Source organism: Ambystoma mexicanum, chromosome 14 (assembly GCF_040938575.1).
Source record: "Ambystoma mexicanum isolate Mex_15411 chromosome 14, UKY_AmexF1_1, whole genome shotgun sequence".
NCBI classification, from domain to species: Eukaryota; Metazoa; Chordata; class Amphibia; order Caudata; family Ambystomatidae; genus Ambystoma; species Ambystoma mexicanum.
This window is the reverse complement of record NC_090940.1, coordinates 307,854,930-307,869,533: the sequence shown is the minus strand read 5'-3', so window position 1 is coordinate 307,869,533 and position 14,604 is coordinate 307,854,930.

Genomic DNA, 14,604 nt, shown 5'->3' with positions numbered 1-14,604 from the left:
ACACAAAAAAATGCGTATGTGAGGAACACGTATGCGACACACAGGGGCAACCACAGTATGAAAAATGCGTGCGTGACTCACCGTCTGCCTTATAGAAAGAAAAAGAATTGCACGCGCGTGTTTGTGTAGGCAACTCCCCCACCAAAAGAAGAAGTACGCACTCGAACAGTAGTGAACAATTCACGTGGGACCCCAAAATACTCCGAAGTCCACGTGTCCATCTGCCACGAAATGCACGTACATTGTAATGTTGTCCTACGCACACCTTTATCCCGATTCTGAATGCCAACGCCCAACGTTCAGCGTGTGTCAGGTAACTTACGGGCTTAGGGCCTTTTCTCTGATTCCACGGTAACGTGCTGTTTCCGCAAATGCGGAGTCACTCTGTTTCCGCTGTCATGGCCTATTGGACACGCCCCTTCTGGGCCTCCTGGTCCTTGTCCCGTCGGGGCTTACACTCTGTTGTACTACCAACATGGCCGCTGCACTGAGCGCTGCCTACCACTCTTCACGTTCATTGCAGCACACACGATAAATTAGCCACACCCCCGCGCTTCCGCACATCTCAACGCTACTGTTAGCTGTGGCTAGACGTGTGCTCTGAAGTTCACCCTTTCAGAACTTTGCTGTTTCCTGCTCCCCGGATCCCTGCTCCATAAGCGCATAGAACGGTGAAGTGCCTATGGCACTATGATAGGAGTTGTTATAGGCGAATTCAGCTGCCGGCAGGACCGTGAGCCAATCCGATTGGTACTGCAGACACAGACACCGCAGATATTGTTCCATAGTGCAGTTGACTCTTTCGGTCTGTCCATCAGTTTGAGAGTGATAAGCACTGGACATTCTATCATCAATCAGTAATGCAGAGGTTAGTGCTCTCCAAAAGCGTGACGCAAACTGTGAGCCCCCGTCCGTAATGATTACTGACGGTAGACCAAAGAAACAAAATACATGTCGGATGAATAGGTCAGCCAGAACAGCAGCGGTTGGTAAACCAATACAGGGAATATAAAGAGCCAATTTAGTGAAATAATCCACTACAACCCATATGGTATCGTATTCCTGGTTTGGTGGGAGTTCTACCACAAAGTCCATAGATATCATGTCCCATGGTTTGTTAGGGACAGGTAGGGACTGGAGTAAGCCCACTGGTTTACCAGGAGTGCTTTTACATTGGATGCATACAGAACACGTTGATACGTGATCTATGACATCTTTTGACATGGACGGCCACCAGCACCATCTTTTGAGTAGTTCTAGTGTTTTCTTCCGTCCAGGATGGGCTGCGATCAAGGAATCATGATTCCACTTGAGGGCTTTATTCCGCGTTGAAGACGTCGGTAGGTAGAGCACTCCTTGTGTGAATGGTAAACCGTTATGTACGTCCAGATTCATATCCTGGATAACTTGTGGATGATCTTTTACCCACTCTTGTACTTCAGTTTTTAAGGATGGTTGAACAGAACAGCTACATATTACATGATCTGCCAACAACTGATTCTGTACTTGTGCTTCTTCCTTCGCCTCTTCACCCATACGGGACAACGCGTCCGACTTAACGTGTACTCGGGCAGGACGATATGTGACCTGGAAATCGTATTGGGCAAAAAAGACATGCCATCTGGCCTGTCGGGCCGTAAGGCATTTCATGGATTTGAATGCTTGAAGATTTCTATGGTCAGAGTACACTAACACCTGATGCTTGGCCCCAAGAAGATGATGATGCCATTCTCGGAAGGCATCCTTGATAGCCAGCAGTTCCCGCTCAGTGACGGTGTAGTTTCGTTCATATGGGGTAAGTTTGCGAGAGAAGAAAGCCACTGGGTGCTCCTCCTTGGTTTCTGTGCAAACTTGTGAGAGTACCGCTCCAGTAGCGACACTGGATGCATCCGCTTCAACGATAAACTGGCGATCTGGATCTGGATGTTGAACCACGGGTGCAGTGGTAAATGCTTCTTTCAATTTTTCGAATGATGCTTGGGCATTAGGGTTCCAACAGAAAGGAACTTTAGAACTAGTTAAGGCTGTCAAAGGAGTTACTGTTTTGGAGAAGGAATGAATAAATCTGCGATAAAAATTCGCAAAGCCTAAGAAAGACTGTAATGACTTGATATTGTGCGGAACCGGCCAATTCAATATGGCCTTCACCTTGGAACGGCTCATTCGAGCCCCTAGATTGGTAATGTCATAGCCCAGGAATTCCACTTCCTGTGAATGAAAGACGCATTTCTCGGCTTTCACATAAAGAAGGTTCTCCCTGAGTCTTTGTAGGACTGTAGAAACGTGTTTGACGTGTTCCGAAAAAGAAGACGAATAGATCAGAATGTCATCCAGATAAATCACCACAAACTGATCCATTATGTCCCTGAATATATCATTCATGAAGAATTGAAAAGTGGCGGGAGCGTTGCACAGACCAAAAGGCATCACCAAATACTCGTAAAGACCATACCGTGTCTTGAAAGCGGTCTTCCATTCGTCGCCTTCACGAATGCGAACTAAATTGTATGCTCCTCGCAAGTCCAATTTGGTGAAGTAACTGGAAGTACCTAATTGATCCAATAGAACGTTTATCAGTGGTAAAGGATATTGGTTTTTTATGGTGATGTCGTTAAGTGCCCTGTAATCAATACAAGGCCTTAGATCTCCCTCTTTCTTCGGAACAAAGAATAGAGGAGACGCAGCAGGTGATTGTGATGGCCGTATGAAACCCATCGCTAAAGCTTTGTCAATGTATTCATTCAACACAACGTCTTCTTTTGGGGTCAGTGAATATAAACGACCTGTAGGGATTTTGGCACCAGGAATCAATTCAATAGGACAGTCGTACTGTCGATGGGGAGGCAATTGTTCTGCCCGGCCCTTGTCAAAGACATCAGCATACTCAGCGTATTCGCATGGTATGGTAGTGTCGCTTTGATGAACCACGCTGATAGTTGAAGCTCCCACCATAGAGGCTAATATGTGTTGCTTGTTTGACACCTCCTGACTGGTAAAGCAATGTTCATTGCAATGAATCGAAGGATACTGGAGCAATCCCGAAACCCAGTCAACGGCGGGATTATGAAGGGTTAACCATGCAAGACCAAGTATGATCTCGTACTGCGGAGCAGCTATGACATCGAAGATGATTTCTTCCGAATGATTATTCGATAATGTCATCTGAACAGATACCGTCTCCTGGGTTACCATACCAGAAGTCAAAACAGATCCGTCCACGGTATTAACCGTTTCAGGTTTGTTCTTGTTTACAAGGGGTATGGAACAATTCTTGGCATATGTGATGTCTATGTCATTGTTGGTGGCTCCGGAATCAACCATGGCCTTGGAAACCAATTCTCGTTCACCACAACGTAACGTCACCTCAACAATTACGGGTGCGTATTTAGGAATGGTACTGGAGTCCGATGAAACACTCGACATAGGGACTCCTGCTATTGTCGAGTTTTGGCGTTTCCCGAACGCTTGATGGGTTTTTTAGGACATGTCGCCAATAAATGCTCAGATGAACCGCAATACATACATAAATGGTTCTTTCTTCGGTTCTCTCGTTCTGTATTGGACAACCGGCCTCTCACGACGCCGATCTGCATGGGTTCGGGGTCGTGAGAGAGGACTGACGGTGTCTCTGAACGCCCCGAGGCTTGCATGAAAGGCTTTTTCTCTCCTTTCCGAGCATTCCTTCATACCAGTTCATACCAGGCCCTTATGGATCTTGCTCTACAAATTGACTTTCGCATACAAGAAAGAAAGGCAGAGAAAAAGAAGACCAAGTTACCCTTCAAGCAGAATCCCATAGAGAACCCTACGAAATCCGAAGGGGGTTCTGCCCCTATTAACCAGGCTGAACCCATGCAATTAGGGGCCTTTCGTGGACCAATATCCCCCCAAGAAAGATTACGAAGGATTCATACCGGCTTATGCATGTATTGCGCATCGGACAAACATTTAGTGAGAGAGTGTCCTATAGTTCCTCCATGGCTTTCGGGAAATGCCAGCTCCCGATCCTAGATGGAGCAAAGTTTCGGGAGAGAGACGTTGGCTCCACAACTATTGAACTCTCCTGGACAGAATAATCTGGTAATATTACAGGCCTTTGTATCACCATCCAAGAAGACCACTCACCCCATTCTGGCATTAGTGGACTGTGGGGCCATGGGAATATTCATCGACCAAGAATGGGTCCTTAAACACCATATTCCCTACGAATCCCGGAATGTCATGCAACCTGTAGAAGCGATTGATGGGAGACCTCTTTCTTCCGGACCCATAACCCTTCAGACAAAGCGAATCGAACTAGCTATAAGCCACCATCGTGAGAAAATAAGGCTTGACATTATAAAGTCCGCCCGTTACCCACTGGTTTTGGGAATGCACTGGCTACAAAAACACAATCCATACATCAATTGGGCAGCAGGTTCCTTGTTCCTGGATTCCGAACATTGTATCTCTCACTGCCTATCCTTGGACCCCGCTCCGACACCAGCGGGAGAACCTTCAACAAACCACCTAACTCCACTCTCAAACATCATCCAGGTTCCTAAAGTCTATCAGGAATACTCTGATGTATTTTCTTCTGCTATCGTTCAAGCCTTACCTCCTCATAGACCAGAAGACTGTGCTATTGAAACCGAACCTTCAGCTGTGATTCCCTTTAGGAGGATGTTCATTTGATCAGAACCCGAGAAAAAGGCCCTCCGTGAATACCTAGATACTAACCTTGAAAATGGCACCACACGACCATCCAAATCTCCAGCAGGAGCATCACTGTTTTTTGTTCCTAAGAAAGACACCAATGAGCTCAGACCTTGCCTTGATTATCAAGGCCTAAATCAGTGCACCCTAAAGGATCGCTATCCGTTACCCTTGATCTCAGATATCCTGGAAGCAGTAAGGGGAGCCGTAATATTCACCAAACTGGATCTCAGAGGTGCCTACCATCTGATCGGTATTAGAGAAGGTGACGAATGGAAGACAGCCTTCAGGACACCCTTTGGTCATTATGAATACTTGGTCATGCCCTTCGGCCTTGCTAATGCCCCGGCGGTCTTCCAACGTTTCATGGATCGGGTGTTTTCAGACATGCTATTAATTTTTGTCATCGTATACCTGGACGATATCTTAATATTCTCGAAGGACCCGCTCAAGCATGAGGAACATGTCAAGGCAGTATTACAAAGGTTACGTGAACGCAAGCTCCTGGCAAAGCCCGAGAAGTGCCTCTTTCATGTCCCTACAGTCCACTATCTAGGATTTGTTCTTAGCCCAGAAGGTATTGGAATGGATCAATCCAAGGTAAAGGCTATACTATCCTGGCCAAGTCCGACCTCCGTGAAACAGATCCAGTCCTTCCTGGGCTTAGACAATTTCTATAGGAAGTTTATACCATCCTTTTCTGACATAGTCCAACTGATCATTGCCTTATTGAAAAAAGATGCTCCCTTTCATTGGACAACAGTTCAGGAGGAAGCCTTCCAACGCTTGAAATCTGAGTTCACTCAAGCCCCCATCCTGGCTCAAGCTGATATCAATCGACCCTTCTTAGTGGAAACGGACGCCTCTAACTACTCCATTGGAGCAGTTCTGAAAAAAGATCTTGACGACAAACTGGAACACCCAATTGCTTAGCTTTCACAGACATTAACTCCCAGTGAGACCCACTACTCTGTCTTAGAGAAGGAACTGCTAGCCATCGGTCAAGCCTTTACTGAGTGGCGTCATTTACTCTTAGGAGCAAAACATCCTGTCCAGGTTTGCACGGACCATCGAAATCTTCAAGTATTACAGGCCTTGGAGTGTAGAAATAGGCGTCAAGCCCGTTGGGCCTTGTTCTTTGCCCAATACCAGTTCCAGATTCACCACGTTCCTGGAACGCAGAACATAATTCTCGACGTCCTGACTACGAACCTCCTGAAGACCGGATATTCCCCAAGATGTTTCCCCATACAATATTTGTAGCTCACGCAATAAGTCTCCTGGAAGAAATTTGCTTGCAAACTCAGTCCTCTGAACTCTGGAAGGCCATTTCAAGGAAGAATCAATGGGATCTGAAAACCAAGGACGGATATTTGTTCAAAGACAATGCTTTAGTCATTCCCACACAGAAACTACAAGAAAGGATAATAAACCTTTGCCACGATACTCTTCACTCTGGACATCGTGGCATTACCAATACCCCCTTCTTATACAAAGGCAATTCTGGTGGCCTAGAATGAAGACTGACGTTAAGCTGTACGTCAAAACCTGTTCTGTCTGTAGTCAGAATAAACATGATAACAAGAGACCGGCGGTTCTCCTACTACAGCCTACACTACCAACAAGGCCTTGGGAATTCATCGCTACGGACTTCATTGTGGAATTACCGCCTTCCAGGGGATACACGACTATCATGGTCACCATTGACTTGTTCACTCATTTGGCTCATTTCACACCTCTGTATAAACTACCATCCTCATCAGAACTTGCTGGAATATTCCTGGAACACATATTCCGGCTTCATGGTCTTCCTTCCAAGATAATATCGGACAGAGGACCCCATTACATCTCTCCGTTTTGGAAACACCTTTGTCGAATGTTAGGAATTCAACGCGCTCTCTCCTCAGGCTATCATCCCCAAACCAACGGAGCTACTGAACATGTGAATCAAACCTTAGAACAATATCTTCGATGTTTTGCCACCAAGGTCCAGGATGATAGGTCTCTTTTGATTCCTGTGGCTGAATTCGCCTATAATAATTTGGATCACTCGGCTGTAAAAACCAGTCCCTTCTTCTGTAGCCAGGGGTTTCACCCTTCGGTTCTACCTTCGGTTCTCCCACATCCTACACCGGTTCCTACAGTCGATTCCTGGATTGAAACACTCATCAATGTACAGAAGGAAGCCAAAGAACAGCTAGAAAGAGCCCGGAATCAGACCAAACATTTTGCGGATGCCAAGAGAAGACCAGGACCCTCCTATGTAGTAGGCGATAAGGTATGGTTATCCTCTAAACTGCTGCCTCAACATCTACGCCAAATAAACTGGCTCCCCGATATTATGGACCATTTCCTATAAAAGAAATCATCAACCCAGTGGCCTTCCACCTCAAATTGACAGATTCCTGGAAGAAGATCCAACCAGTTTTCCATACATCTCTAATAAAGCCATACATACAGAGTTCTCAGACTAACCTTAGACCTAGTCCTGTCCTAGTCAATTACCAACTGGAATATGAAGTCTCCCAGATATGTGACTCCAGATATAAACGTGGTCAGCTCAGTACCTGGTGGAATGGAAAGGATATCCACCCAGTGAACGCACTTGGGAACCCGTCTCCAATTTGAATACCCCCAGACTACTCCAAAGGTTCTACCTCATACACCCGGGCAAACCTGGCGGGACGGGGTTTCGGAGGAGGCATGCTGTCATGACCCATCGAACACGCCCCTTCTGGGCCTCCTGGTCCTTGTCCCGTCGGGGCTTACACTCTGTTGTACTACCAACATGGCCGCTACACTGAGCGCTGCCTACCAGTCTTCACGTTAATTGCAGCACACACGATAAATTAGCCACACCCCCGTGCTTCCGCGCATCTCAACGCTACTGTTAGCTGTGGCTAGACGTGTGCTCCGAAGTTCGCCCTTTCGGAACTTTGCTGTTTCCTGGTCCCCAGATCCCTGCTTCATTCTATCCTCTTTCCTTCTACCCCACCTTCTCCTGGAATCCGTGCACCACCTGCGAGTGCTTCCTTCTTCACTTACTCCTGGATTTCCTGGAGTTCTATATCGATCCCGGACAAGAAGTGAACGAACGCTGGAAGCCGAAGACGGCCGAGCGGGCTTGTACAAGACCCGAACCATAAGGAAGAAAACTTCTGCGACGGAATTCATCCAGCAGCGAAAACAGGTGAGAAAGGGGGAAACCTGTGTCATCCGGCTGGCCACGCGAGTAACATGAAAGACCCACGCTCCCATCTACCAGACAATTTACCTGCCTCTAACTGCCCTGAGCTGCCTCCTACGAGCCATCTGCTGCTGCCAGCCCACTCTGTGTGCCTGTTGCCCACATGCCCTGCATTTTGGTGCCTGCTCTGAAGCCATTTCCAGTGATCCTGTTGTTGTGACTACCTCTACTGATCCTGAAGACTCCCGACTGCCATACCACCACTCCACAGCCCAACCCTAGGACCACCTTGCCCACCCACACCTGTCTCTGGGGTTGCCATGTCTGGCACAACACCATCTGAGGCAAGTGGCAACCCCTCGGCAGAGAGGAAGAGAGCTATCAGCTTCTCACCGAGGGAAGTTGGCATCCTGGTGGAGCAAGTCCTGGGGCATCATGATGCCCTCTTCACCGGCCCATCGCAAGTTGGCAATGAAGGACGGAAGAAGATCTGGGTGGACATTGTGGATGCCATCAACGCGTAGGGGGTGGCACGCCGCGACTACCATCATGTCCACAAGCGCTGGGAAAACCTCAAGTCCAGGACCCACAACAAGGCCCGGTGCCTCATCAATGCTGGTGAGGATCGAGTGAGGCGCCGGGGCTGGTTGACCACTGACGAGATGAGGGTCCTGGAGCGCTTCTACCCAGCGCTGTTTGCCCAGGTCTTGGAGTTGGTGCTCCATCTGGAGTCGACTGGTAAATGTTCATGTGTTCTTGTCCACCATAGTGCATGTGTATGTTGATGTGTGGCTGGAGTGTTTACCTTGCCCTTATGTCTGGCATGCCTCCTGTACAGATGTCTGTGTGCATGTCCCTGACAGTGCTGCATGTGAGACCATTCAAGCATGTCCCACATCAATGGTGCCTGTGTTGCAATGCGTGATGCGCACCAGCATGTAATGGCGCGCACATGTTTGCATACCTGTGGCTAGACTGGGGCATGCGAGAGGTGTGACACATGGGTGCCTATGTCACCATCATGGACATGCATGGTGTACATGTGCGTGTGTCTGAGTAGTGAGTGTATGACTGGACAACACTCCGGGATGTATGTTACTTGAGTTCTTGATTTGTGATTGCCTCATGCTGCCAATTCCCCTTCAAGTGCACTGTGACGTGATAGCTCCATTGCCTGCCTCATGACTGTCAGGTGATGTGTGTGCATTAGATGTGTATGTCCCATGAAGTGTGTGAGCTGAATAGAAAATTATGATCTTGTGTCAGAGCCTTGTCCAAGGATGTGAATGTCTGTTGTGAATGACAGACATGTTTGTGAATGTGTATGAATGGCACTTATGTACATATGATATGATAGGTTATTTATAACGCGCTTAATACCCAGAGGTTTCTAAGCGTGGACCCGGGGATCGAACCCGTGTTGCTAAGTGTCGTCTTGCTTCCAAGACAAGCACGTTACCGCTGAGCTATCCTCCCGAGACGCATTACTTTTGTGTAGTGGAGGGTGATGATGGTTGTGACCTTTGACAGTGCCACTGATGTACATTTGCATTGTGACAAACGCACATACACATATGTTCAGTAGTCTGATGTTTGTGTTCTATATTTCCCTATCCACAGCAACTGTCAATACCGTAAGGGATAATAGGGGATCGACCCCCCTCTCCTGAACCACAGAAGCCGAATAGATCGACCCTCCCACCGTGGTTGGCACGGGCGTCTGAATATTAATATCACAGAGAAACACGTGGCAGCCAATGGGAGGAAGACGGAGTTAGGGAAAGGGTGTGGACTGACAAAGGAAAGATGGGGAGACAACTTGCAACTACAATACTAACACCACAAACTCCTATAATACCACCAAGTCTGTACTCCTAATCCTGATCACCCACCTATCTCAGACTCTTCATAGCATTCCCAAACATCCTACCAAAACCTGACCATGCATATTACCTAAAACATGAATAGCTAACACAGAGAGTCAACAAGGACAAGAACCCACAATGGCAGCAAGCGGGATGACACAAGCAAGGAAGCTGCTTCCATTATGAAGAAGACATGAACACATGGCCCAACGGGCTAGCAAAGCAACATAAGCAACATGAAACATAGCAATGTATTGAGACAGGACTCAGCCTCTCTACACAGATGAAGATAAATAACCATGAACTCTTGCACCACATTTCTAAATGTCCGAGATTGTTACATAATCCTCACCATACTCATAGCAGTTTTGTGTGGTTTTCCCGGGTAAGTATTCATTCATACTCAAACTGGTCCTACACATATGGAGGTAATTATTGCCACATCATTAACCTCCATTCCCATAGAAGACTAGCGCATAGCTTGTGTAACGTAATTTGTAATAGGAGAATAGCTTCAATTCAGAAAAGCTCAAACAGAAATTAGACAACCTCGTGTCATATAGGAAAACAATGAAAATAGCCAAAGAACACTTATCTGTATGTCCGGGTGCCTCGTAAGCGCACCCGGACTCCTATGAGTGATGCCGTAAGACCGCCGTGGCCTTAAAGCTCACTGCCGCGGCAGGCAGCGGGACACAGAGCACAAGGCACCGGGTAACAACTTGTCTGGTGCTGCTCCACGCTGCAGCCGGCAAAGAATTCCCGAGCGTAGAATTCAGCGCAGCTCCCCGCTCAGGAATGAAAGTCCCCGCCTGCATGCCCGCTCCCTCTCCTGTTGGCTCCAATTGTGAAAACACTGTGGCCGCCCGTGCTGCACAATCAACAATTATCAGCACCAGTGCACGGACGGCCAACGGTTTAGTAGAAGCCTCAATTACCAGCAGCTGGTGAATGGCGCAAGTTCTGAACTACCCCTGTAAATGTAGTTTTTTCCATTATTTTTTGTTGTACGGCCGCCGAGGCTTGCCCCATTTCTGTTTCCTGACAGCAACTATGAAAGAAGAGGGCGGAGAAGGCGCTGTGGAGCATGGCAGCAGGGATGCCTACACCATGCACAGACGCAGGGCCCAGTCCTCCCAGGTACTGTCACCTTCCAGGAGCGAGGACACTGGTTCCGCGTCCGTGACAAAGGCCACAGCTGCTGAGGGGAGGCCCAAGAGGGTGAAGTTGGCCATGGGCTCCTCGGCAGTGGGAGGGACAGGTGAGCCCACACAGGGGCAATGCGATGCCGAAGACAGTGGGGGTGCATCCAGTTTGGTGGAGGAGGAGGCCACATCAGCCCAGCATATGGTGCCCGGCTGGGGTGATGAGGTAGGTGTGACTGGTGCAGTCCAGAGTCAGGGGCCGGAGGCACTGCAGGTCACTGTGGAGGGGCCTGTGTCTGATCTTGTCCCTGGAACTGCGACTGCACCAGTATGCACCTGCGGGCAAGCCTCAGGCCGGACACATCCGGAGGTGGCGGGTGTATCCATGCAAATGGATCTACCACTTCCTGCGCATGAAGCAATTTGTGACAGGGTGGAACCATTGCTAACCGGTATCGTGAGGCGTACAGGCACCATTTGTGATGATGTTCAGGCTTTCCATCGGGGGCTTGCACATCAGTACCTTGAGGTCTGTCGCCTCATGAACTGGCTACATTTCCTGGTCACAAATTTGGTACGTGTGCTGGCCACTGCTGCGACCCCCTCCTCCTCTTCCTCTGCTGTGTGCCAGTCATCCTCCCTGCCGTATTCTGGCCCATATACGACCAGGGTACCCTGTGTACCTGTCACAACCCCGATGGCCAGTCTGGTGGAGATCACACCCCTGCCACAGTCGGGAGTCGAAGGAGGATCAGCAGAGGTGGTCACCACAGCAACAGGAGCTATGGCAATGGAGGAAGTGTAGGCAGCAAGAAGCAGGGCACGTGCACAACGGCCTTGGGTGGTGTCATCATCCCGGAGGCTGTCCTTGTGGCGCAAGCACCAGGCATTTTGGCAGCAGCAAGCTCAGGGTAAGAGGCAAAAGGACTCAGGGTGTTCATCATTGGAAGGCCAGGTATCGGCCATCGGGCAGCAGACAAAACATGGACCTTACGACAAGGATGTCTTCTGTGTTGGAGCGTTTGGGCCAGCAAATCGGGGCAGAGTGCCAGCGGGCACAGGAACGCGACTCACCATGGCCGGGCGGAGAATTCACTGCGTCGGGCAGAGAGGCGGGTGAAGGTCCTCGAGGAGACTTGCAGGTAGTTCGAGGGGAACATGCAGGAGTCCCCGCAAGCCCTCGAGGGGGAAGCGGAGGCCCGCCTAGTGGAAGTGGACGCAGTGTTCTATGATGTCCTGGTGGGGACTATGAGAAAGCATGGTGAGGAGATGGACTAGCCCGCTGCCTTTGTATATAGTTCTTTAGGAGTAGGTTTCATTCGTTTTTTCATTTTATTTGGAGTTCCTGGACTTTGCTCTGCATCTTGTATATAGTTATTTTTGGATTGTATTTTTAGGATGTTTCAACATGTTTTGGGACCATGGACCCTGGATCTGTGTAAATATTTGGATTTTAATTGAACAATTATTTTTCACCATGAAGGAATGGATTTCTTATGGTATGTGATTTGATTTGTACATACGTTAATGGACATGGACCACATTTTTGAGTCTTTCATTTTTTACATCACATTGATTTTGGTTTTCACTTACTTTTGGTTTTTGATTTGGTTCATGCAGGTTTAATTTGATGTTTTTACTGTGTGCGACTTAGATATATGTTTTTTAATATATATTTCTGACATTGAAATCTAAGTGGTGTCTGGTCTCAATGGTTTAGTGCATGTTTCACTCCTTCATGACTCATTTACGTGTCCCTGTTGTTCACCAATGTTGTTAATGTGTGTGCACACATGCATGCATGTGTGATATTAGCATTCACATTCCATGAGGTATGTACTAGGGAGCATGACCAATGAATGGGTTTTGAGGTGCACCAGGGGGGTGCAGCGTGTGGTGGCATTTTAGTTGGCATGTGCTGCATTATTGTATGTTGGTCCAATGTGTTTTGGGGTGGGGGGTGGGGACAAGTGGCAGGGCCTGTCTGCAGGTTGCCATCACAGGTGGGGGGTGGGGACATGTGGCAGGGCCTGCCTGCAAGTTGCCGTCACAGGTGGGGGGGGGAGGTGGGGACATGAGGCGAGGCCTGCCTGCAGGATGCCTTCACAGGTGGGGGTGGGGACATGTAGCGGAGCCTGCCTGCAGGTTGCCGTCACAAATGGGGGGTGAGCACATGAGGCGGGGCCTGCCTGCCCGGTATGATCATGGGTGATGGGGTAGCCATGTGGTATGGGCTGCCTGCGGGGTATGGTCACGGGTGATGGGGTCCATGTGGTGTGGGCTGCCTGTGGGGTATGGTCACGGGTGATGGGGGGTCATGTGGTGTGGGCTGCTTGCAGTGTATGGTCATGGGTGATGGGGGCCATGTGGTGTGGGCTGCCTGCGGGGTATGTTCACAGGTGATGGTGTGGGTCCCATGTGGTGTGGGCTGCTTGCAGGGTATGGTCACGGGTGATGGGGGGCCATGTGCTGTGGACTGCCTGTGGGGTATGGTCACGGGTGATGGGGGGGCCATGTGGTGTGGGCTGCCTGCAGGGTATGGTCACGGGTGATGGGGGTCCATGTGGTGTGGGCTGCCTGCGGGGTATGTTCACAGGTGATGGTGTGGGTTCCATGTGGTGTGGGCTGCCTGCAGGGTATGGTCACGGGTGATGGGGGGCCATGTGATATGATATGGCATTTATAACGCGCCTATACACAAATGTTTCAAGGCGCTACGAGGCAAGGTAGGGGAAACGGGGAAGACAGACAAACAATCCTACTAGGCAAGATGTCATTCAGATCACGCAAGTGCATGGGAAAGGGAATGCAGAGAGTGCAAGGGGGAAAGGTGGGGAGGGACAGTGCAGTACATGGGATAAAAGAATAAATAACAATAGTAGCAAGTGACAAGGGTAAGTGCAGACAACATGTATCAAGTGCTGAAAGTGGGACTGAAGGGATACAGAACCAAGTTGCCAGGAGGGCAGTGCAAGTGTGCGACTGGCTGGGGAGGGGACCTGGCCCCGAGATCAGAGGGTGGCCAGGTAACCAGTGCAGGTTAGGTTTCAACCAGGAAGTCAGCAGGGGAGAGGAGGAGAAAATGCTGAAGCAAAGAGAAAGGTTTTGAGGTGCTTACGGAACCGGAGATGGTTCTCCTCAAGTTTCAGGGGGGCAGAGAGGCCGTTCCAGAGGGAGGTCCCAGCCGAAGAGAGAGATCTACCACCAACTTGTTGCTTGGAGAAGTGACTGACCCTGAGGAAGTTGGAAGCGGATGAGCGAAGAACTCGAGAAAGTAGATATTTAGGAACAGAGAGTTGAAGGTATTGCGGCTCCAGCAGGCCTTGTGGACAATGCAGAGGGTTTTGAACTTAATCCTTTCAGTCACAGGGAGCCAGTGCAGAGATTTCAGCCCTGGAGATACGATCCCTGGGCTTGAGGCCAAGGACAAGCCTCGCAGTCCTGTTTTGGATGAGTTGCGGAGGGCAGAGAGTAGAAGCAGGAAGATTTAGAAAGAGGCTGTTGCAATAGTTCAGCCGAGAGAGAACCAGAGCTCTGGAGACAGTGAGCTTCTGGGGGAAGGAGAAGAAGGGAAGGATACCTCTGAGGAGGTGCAGCTGATAGTGTGACTTCTTAGAGATGTCAGAGATGTGAGGAGAGAAGGAGAGTGTGGAGTCGATGATGACCCCAAGGTTTTTAGCCCCACGGGTGGGAGCAGGAGGAGGGCCAAGAG